Raw genomic sequence first — 9,111 nt, forward strand, 5'->3', positions numbered from 1 at the left:
CAATTTGTCTATAACGCAGATGCAATCAGTGTTGAAGATATAATGGTACATGTAGGATACTCATATTGGGTTTGATTTTGAAGTGTATGGAGAGCACTGTTGAGTGCTTCATCAAAGAAACCTTTAAGTTTTTTCTTGCCTTTATGTGCCCAAATACTACCTACTACCTGCATCTTCTCTTGCTTAGTGTCAAGCATGTGCTTCAAATCATTCTAGTTTAAGACAAAGTGATTTCATCAAAACACTGGAAGACCAGCACTGTACTGAAATTAACAGAGACCATACAGGAACCTCTGTATGTATTTCTTCTGTACTTCCTTTTGAAAGTGACAAAACATTGGAGATGGATTTTATATTGATAGAAAGCTAAAAGGAACTATTTATTTGCAATTGTTTCTCCAGAAGACCATCTCTACAGTCAAAACAGCTGTACTAACTCATCTGAAGGTGGGCTCTTCCTACACTGTGAGGACCTCAACTGAACACAGAGACCTACACAGAGAGACAGAAGAGCAAATCAGAAACTATACAGATCATCCAGGTTAGTTCTGATTTGCATGTGGGGAATGGGAGAGGAACAGAATACCTGGGAACAAGATTTTAGGTATCACTGTTCTCTTACACTTCTGTGATGTTACCTACATTCACCAGGCAAGAGGAATCTTTTATCTATTGCAAGGTGGTTTTTAACTTTAGAACAAGGTTACAGCAAACAGGGCCTCACTGTCCCCAATTACAGACAAACCAGGTGTGTTTAGAAGCAACATATATCCTAACGCTATAAAAATGGTAACCTCCTACCCCATCTGTTCTCGTTATACCATCACCATTTTAACAGAACAGAACTTGTATTCAGGCTGTGCTACAAGTGTTAGTCACGCTGTTACTCAGTCTGAGGGCCAGCATATTAACTTGGTTTAGATTGTAATTATAGTCTAAACTGGAGGCATTTCTTCTAAGTTAGTAAATACGCTTATTACAAATGATAGTTGAGTAATTTTCGTGATTTTATGCTGTATTTTTCCTCTTTCTTTCTTTCTCCTGTCCTTTATTCTTCCAGACTGGCCACCAATTAGAATAAAACTTAGTGTCAGCATCTTCATCCTTGGTGCAAATTAGAATCCTTCAGGGCTTTAATCTATTAAGAAGAGCTTGTGCATTCAATTTGTGCGTGAAGCCTAATTACACCTAATGTCTCATGCTTTTCAGTGTCCTTTCTATTTCTCTCACAGTGCTTGCAGCAATCACTTAGAGACAAAGTAGTGCGAAACCTTTTCTTCCTATGGTGTTTCCACTTTACAGGATCGGAAATGCTGTGAGGTCATGTGACCCAGTTCTCTACTGCCAGGCACTCTGCAGCGGTATTTATGTGAGCGCAGTGTGAGTGTAAAGTGTGGCTGAGTTAAGCTGGTGCATGCTTCACACTGATGTAAATGAGTACACCATGCAGCAGGGCAGTGGTGAATCAGTTGTCAGGGCTCAAGCTCAGTCATACTTCTGCTGAACTGAGCAGTAAGTTTCCTGCAGTTGTTTCCATAGGCATGATCCTGCCCCTCTGTTGGTATCCTAAATAGTTCCCACAGCTGTTAGAACTTCATAGACAGCCAATACAAAAAAATACAAATGCTAAACTTCAGATTCTATTATGTGAAACAAAGTATGATGTTTTGCTCGCAGCTCCAGTTCTCTAGCTGTGTATTAATATATATTCAAGAGGAACACATTTCCTCCCCATAATTTTAGAACATTACCATTTTACATCTTTGAAGTCTTCTGGAAAACTGACTAATTCATTCTTGATTAGCTACATCCCTCAAGGTGACCACTTTCTTCTCTGGCATGTGCAGTGGCTGAGGAGCAAACAATGATTTTAGGAGCCCAGTCTCTGTGCATGAACATCTTGCACAGAATCAAGGCCACTACCTAGTTAAAGTTAGGTGCTAGTTAAGTGATGCTCTCTTGGCATACGCCAAGTCTCCTCCTGGCTCAGACTACCACGATGGAATTAAACCTTGCAGAATCAGGGCGTGCCCTTCTTCATATCCCAGTCAACTGTTTCACAGAGAAAGCAATGGTTTTTTTTGTCTCCAGAGCAACTCAATCTTTCTGGTAATCACACACAGCTACCTAGCACTTCACTGAAGCATGGGTACTCTGCATTCCCAGTGAACTGAACCATCTTGCCAAGTACAACAAAGATGGCTTACACCTTTCTTCTCCCTGGTCCTCACCCTCCCAGTCAAGCAGATTTCCAAGAGAGTAATTCAGCATCCTTTGCCTAGAAATAAGGAGCCACCTTTCCGTAGGAACTTTGTCCCATTTCCAGGACTCCTAAGCATACAGGAATTCCTGCAAAGAAAGCCAAGTATTCTGCAGGAAAGCATGTGTCACAAAATAGGACAGATTCTATGTGATGGAAGTTGTGTCCAGGAAAAATCAGGGTGGGTAACAGTGGTGTAATGGAGGGAAAAAACCCAACCCCAACAACAAAACACCAAAGCCCCAAAACCCAGAATAAAGAGCTTGGCCATCAAGTACTGAAATGAAATGTCATTTGCAATTAATTGCTATAATAAGGTCAGCTGCCTTCCTAATTGCGTTCAGCTTCTTACTAAGGGATCAGTGCTGCTAATTAGTTTGCATGTAAACTTCAGAGGACGTGAATAATCAGAGTTTAGCAAGCCACACCAACCATAACTAATCCTTCTAGCTCTTCTGCAAAGAATACACAGTAAGCAAGTGTTGTCCTCTGCCCAGCCCCACAGATGGAGTCAGGACTTATTGCTCCAGCTACTTTTTTTTCCAATGAGGTGCTGCAAAGCTCTCAGAAGCATGCAGAACTGGCAACCTTGAAGTCACTTTTGAAGGAAGTGGGTTTCCTAGGTAGAATAGGAGCAGTGTGATAGATCTGTCACCAGTGCTATAAAGAAGAGGATATTTAGCTGAAGCTTCCTGCCTGCTAAGCAGATGTTTCAGGATCCAGTAGTAGCCAAGTACCATTCACAAAACCCCAAGTTGACATCTGAGTCTTAGCATACCTTGACCAGCTTATAGGCCACAGAGTCACAAGGGCTGTTAAAAAACTGCCATTACTTTTCAGTCTGGTTTTGTTCTAACCAGTCAACCAGAGTAAAAGATCTGGCCTAGCCCCTGTATCAGAATAAGCAGTCGAAACAGCCTTTCCCTTTCACTTTCCATCATCCTTTGTATAGACATTGCTTTGATTTTCCTGGAACTCACTGAGGTCTGTGTGTTCATAGCTAGAGACTGACTTTATTTCTGACTGTATTAATGCCATATTCTTGGCTGGAACAACACATGTTGAGCTAGATCATTGTTAATTAAATGATGGTCAATACAACATCGGGCATTTCCTAAACAATTCCAAAACTTAAGAAAGCCCACGCACCCTTCCCCACCATGCAGCTAAACAAATCCATGCACATAAATCAGGGCAATAAAAGGAGACCCATTCAGAGCCCAAACTAATTTTAAAATTGTTATGAGTGAAGGCCTATGTTACAGCGTAGCCCAAGGTAGCGTTTGGATTTTTTCAAGGAGGCAAAAAAATCCTTCAAATGAAAAATGTTGAGGAACATTATTATACAGACTTTTGTTGGAGCAGCTGCCTAGGGACAAGCTCACTCCAGCCCTCCTTAGTTCAGATATTTAGTAGATACAGCCAACAACATGTGGTTACTAATGTTTGTGATACAGATCACCTGTCTGCATGCTGCATTTTCTGTAAAGTGACCATTTGCTAGAATATAGATTTTTTTTTAAATTATTTCTCTGGAAGATGAGAAGGTATATACAGAATAGAAGGAAGCATTCAAAAATGATGGGGAAAGCAGAGGAAGACTCCATTTTACAAATCTGTGCCCTCTGTTTTGCTAACTGAAAAGCACGAATAAATTGAGAGAATCTGAAGTTCAGCTGAATTGTTGTTTTTTTTCTAAAACTCTGGTCTGTTATCCCTGAGAAAGTATCATGGATAGGTTCAAAACGGTCATAAGATGTTAGATGTGAACACAACCCAAGTTTCTTCAAGGTAGACAAATGAAGTCAGGGTGAAGTTGCTGGCTACAAATGTTTACACTAGTCAGGGACTGCTAACTACCTTTAATTGCTGGCAGATGATCAATGTTTTGGTGGCAGGAAGTTTAATCTAATTCTGGCTGATTCTGTCTCCCTTGCTTTGAGGGATCTGGGTTTGAGTTGGGCTGTTATCTGGAAACAGAGTTACACTTTCAAAATGTTTGAGAAATGCCAAGACAAACTAAAGGGAGAAATGAGACAATTCCTGTAAAATTTCCACATTTTTTTTCTTTTTTTTCCCTTCAGTTGGAGTAATCTCTGACTTTTGCTTTCTAAGAGCTTGTAAACTTTTTCTGCTTTCTGAAGAGCAAATGTCTTTTTCCTCTTTCCATAGCTGTTACCTGAGTTGCAGCAACTACTGTTGGCTTTTCTTTTGGGTTTGCCTGTTCCCTTGTCAGCAAACAACTTGTGCAGACCACTCACTAAATCTTGACTAATACAGGAGGGCGGGTTATAACGGGCTTGAGAAGTCAGTGAAAGGGAAGGAGCTGTGAACAGAAAAAACACAGGGAAAAGGGTGAAACTGAAATCCAGAAAGATCCAAAACAACAACTTACATCTTATTATGGTGGATACAGATTTTGATGTAGTTGTAGTTGTAGTTGATGTAAAATCTGTGGTGTAGACCATTTTTTAATATGGAAACAAAATCTTTTTATTTAAGAACAATTGGTAAAAGTAGTTTGATAGGTAGTATATTGATTTAAGGCATTGTCAAGGAACATTATCTTCATGGTGAAGGCCATAACTTTTATTAACTGCACAACTTCTACAGACCTGATAACGCTTAAGTTCTAGGAACCAATTTATTTACTTTCAACATTTTTTTTTTCAACTGAGAGAACCAAACCCACCAAAAATAAATGTTTGTACTGGGTTTGTAGTGTGAGCTAACTAAAATGTATTTTTCCATGGTGTAAGGAATGCTGCAGAAAAAAAAGTACACCAACAATACATCAGACGCAAGCTTGCCTTAGTAAGTTCTGTCTCAGTTTCACTCAAACATTTGCATGCGTGTGCATGTGTAAATGCATATATGGTATGTATGCACATTGTGCATACCTGTATGCACAGGTATGTACACACATTGTGATTCATGAAGTGGAAAGCAATCTTGTGGCATTAATAGTTTTAATTTTTAATGAATAATGAACATTATTTCAGATGAGCATTGTCCAGATCCCTACTTTTTTAAAATTCAAAGCAAGTTCTCAAACTGCTTTATTAACACATTAAAGATGTGAGTTAGTACTGAAAAGCTTTAATCTGCAATTTATATATTCCTGAATTGGAGTGTAATTCCATCCTTATTCATCAGGAAGTCAGTGGAAGTAGAATACAGCCCTTAGATCTGATGGTGTGGTTTGAGCCCAAAGCTAAAAATAATTTTAGAAGACTAACTAAGAAAACTAAGAGAATATATATACATGTCTGTATTGTATTGACTATATATGCATCATTTCAGCCTCTCAGAGACAGGGGAGAGGATTTCTTGTGGCTCTGATAAGTAAGGATAGCGATGGTTCCATCACTGTGTTACATCCAATGTCAGCGTATCGTAGTAACACTGCTCTGCATGTCACACTCAAGAGACGCTCAAAACATTGTTTGGTATTTCGGAGACTGGAAGACGTGCAAAAAAAATCTTTGGAGGGAGGGTATGAAAGTCTTGCTAGTTCTGTAGCCTGTGGTGCCTGAGCAGAAGTCTTTGACCCTGTGGCTGCACTGGGTGGTGGTGTCAGGCAAGGCATGCAGCCGAGCTCACAGAGCCATGGTGTTTAATCTCATTGTCAGATGGAGCAGGCAGCCTGGCACTGGGTCTCCTCTCACAATGGGCACTTTTGTTGTTAGATTAATATACCCGTGTCCTTTTGTTTTGACAAGGGATCTAACAAACAGTTGATATCTCCAGAGGTGGAACAACATCTCACAGAAGCTTTTGCTTCTGTGTTCTAAAAGGAATCTGTTTTTGAGCAGCAAATAATCTATTTGTTTTTGTATGTCCCTTTCCCCTTGTCTTTTCACTCATTACTATTAAGGGCATACTATAGCTTTTTGGTTTTGACCTTGGTCATGAGAGCCTAAAAATGCTTATAGGGATAGGCAGGTGATTTCTTTATTGGTCTTATTCCTAAATTCAAAAGGAACTGCCTTTGTAAGTATATTTGTGCGGTCTTGGGATATAGACCTTATGTGATACACTATTCAGAAAGAGAAACCTACCTTTTTACTTTCTTGATAACTTTAGGATGTCTTCTGGTTTTGCTGTCCTCTATAAGCTAAGACACCAAAATAGCTCAAATAGCTCCTATTAAATGTCACCTCTTGTGCAAAGGGGATTGCTCTGCAGAATCAAGCATTTTTGCAAACTGCAGCACTTTTCAGTTTTCACTGAGGTATCTGCAGTCCAGTATTTAATAATAAAAAGCTGGCTTCTCTGGCATCCTTCATCCCAAGCTGTTACTAATACAAGTGTTGAATTACATAATGGAGTTTAATATACTTTTTTGTTATTGGGGAAACAGAGTCACAGAAAGAATCAGTGATTTATCTAGTTTAATTTACTGCTGACTAAATATCGAAGCATGCAGCAGAATTTGAATTCTATGCCCTTTATTTTATTTAATATACCACACATTTCTCCTACAGCCGGTAATAGAAACCAGGAGTTGTGCTGTAACCATTAGACAATGCTCTGTCAATGTCAATCCAGATGCTGCGGTGGGGGGGAGGGCAGCTTTCCCATGGGATTATGAGGAGTGTAAGGAGCAACATATGTAAGAAACAGCAGATACTCTTTTTTTTTTTTTTTTATCTTAATGTTTATGGTGGTTAGATCATGCTGGGCCAATGTCCTTCTGGCCACTTTCTTGTGTTTTGCATGTTCTTGTTTTGTGCAGAGCAATGGAGCATCACTTTAGCTCTCCCCAAGCCCTGGTTTCTCTCAGTCACCGGTGTCTGCCAATCAAATCCCCATCCAGTGCAGCACCTTACCCTGTTGTCTTGTAGACAGACTCTGCCTGTTTTGAATATATCAGAATAACCTTAGCTGAGGCATCAAATGGATGACCAGCTTTGTCTTAAAGATGAGTGTTTTGTTAACTTTTAACTAATGAACAAGACAAGGGCCATTTATCTTGGTTACACTGTATCATAATAAATGGTAGAGTGTGCTGATCTGAGAAGGGAGGTAGTGTCAGTAATGCGAGCCCACCTAACCCTTGTCCCTTGGCCTGCTCCTGCAGGTTAGTTTCTAGGACTGGATACAGGTTTCTGGCTTCAGAACCTTGGCTGGAGGAAGGAGAGGGAAGCAAGAGGAGGAATCAGTTAATCATTCCCACTTCTCCTTTCAGGTCTCTTTCCTCTTCCAATGAGAAACTGAGAGTATAGAGGGGAGAAGAGGGGACCAAGACAGTTAGGTGGGGATCAGCTGCATATGTACCTAGCATGCAGAAGGAGGAAACAGGGAGGAAAGGGGCAGGGACTTGGAGGATGAGATGAAAAAAGTAGGAGGCAGAGATGTGAGTGGAAAGTGACGATTAATAGGCCAATGGAAACGTGTGAACGGAGGGGTGAACTGATGGAATTATAAAATCTCTGCTACCATGCATCACATGTAGTTTGCATGTGTAAATCATATAAAACTTTCCCAGGCTTTATGCTGAGAAAGGCAGGAGCGTAGTACAGCTCATGCCAGAGGAACGCTGATGGATCCCTGTGGTTTAATACAGGGCTAATAATGCTGAAGATTATGATTTGGTAGTGTGACTAAATGGCTACTTTGCTTACAGGGTAGAAGGTACACATGCCCATACTTAGCGGATACCTACTGAGCCTGTTTGTGAAGGACCATTAGCATTAAAAGGGCTGGATTCACCTTTTGGTTTGTACCCATGTCCTTTTACTATAGGACCAAAGAAACGGGAGTCACATTGGCTTGCTAGCAGTTTGTACCTGTTCTGTGCTTGTTGTGCATTGGTGTACGTGAAGGAGGAGAGGACAGGGCAGTGGTGACTTGGTCTCATCTTCTTTGTTTTGGCCTGCCAGTTTGAAGGTGATATTTTTCCTCTGTAACTTGCTTTCTCTGGTTGTGCCATTAAATATGTACATATTTGTATATGTATGACTTTGCCTTGTGACATGTGTTGATTGGTGTTGTCATCATGAGAGTTCAGCTGTTGTAATGAAAACAAATGACTTATACGTACAGAGAGCAAACCATATAATTCCATGAGTTTAAAAAAAAGAGAGATATTTTGCAGATGGTGTTACTATCTCTGAGTCTCAGTGTTACTGTTTAACAGAGGATGCGGTTTCTTCCACTGCAGACGGCAACACACACGAGGCAGACAACTCCCCCATATTAATCACGCTATTAATATCAGATATAGTTGAAAGTGAAGTCAGAAAACAGAACACATGCTAGAAACAGCGGTTTACATGGGATTAAAGCTGTCTGGAGAATGACCGAGAAGGAAAAAATGGGAAATGAGGGCTTCTTATTTAGTTAAGTCATATCCTCTCCATCGCAGGGAATAAAACAATCATTAAAGGTCAAAATGATCCGAGCTGCCAAGGGCTATCCCTAGTCCTAGTGCCGCTGGGGATGGCGTGCCGCGGCACAGAGCACAGGGTTGGAGTGGACGCGTTGCACCCCACGGCGGTCCCCGCCGCGGAGAGGACCCTGCGCCCACCGTGCGGGGACGCGCGGGCATCTGCCGCCCTTGCCCCCGCCTTCGCCGGGTGAGAATTCCCTCCTGCGCTGCGGAGGGCGTGAAGGAAGCAAAAAAGGAAAGAAAAAAAACAACCAACCCCACAACCAAAAACCAACCCCCAAAACCGCAACACCTGAAAGCCGGGAATGAAAAGCTGCGTAGCAGAGTGTTGCTCTCGTTCCCGAAGCACATAGGAAACCGTCTCGTATTGCGATGGTTATCGCCCGGGTGGGAGGCGGTGAGCCCACCCCTCCCGCCGCTGCGGCTCCAGACGCCGCCCCGGGCAGCCCCGGGAGCC

At 41.5% G+C, this 9,111-nt stretch overlaps 1 protein-coding gene across 1 annotated transcript in view; it reads left to right on the forward strand.

Moving 5' to 3' along the window:
- Nucleotides 1-392: 392 nt before the first annotated feature.
- DAAM2 (dishevelled associated activator of morphogenesis 2) overlaps nt 393-9,111 on the forward strand; it is a 184,799-nt gene continuing 176,080 nt past the window's right edge. The window contains exon 1 of the mRNA XM_009880466.1: nt 393-541. The gene's annotated coding sequence lies outside the window, so the exon portion shown is untranslated. The remainder of the gene's footprint in view (nt 542-9,111) is intronic.

This window comes from Charadrius vociferus, unplaced genomic scaffold, assembly GCF_000708025.1.
Source record: "Charadrius vociferus isolate BGI_N301 unplaced genomic scaffold, ASM70802v2 scaffold62, whole genome shotgun sequence".
NCBI lineage: Eukaryota > Metazoa > Chordata > Aves > Charadriiformes > Charadriidae > Charadrius > Charadrius vociferus.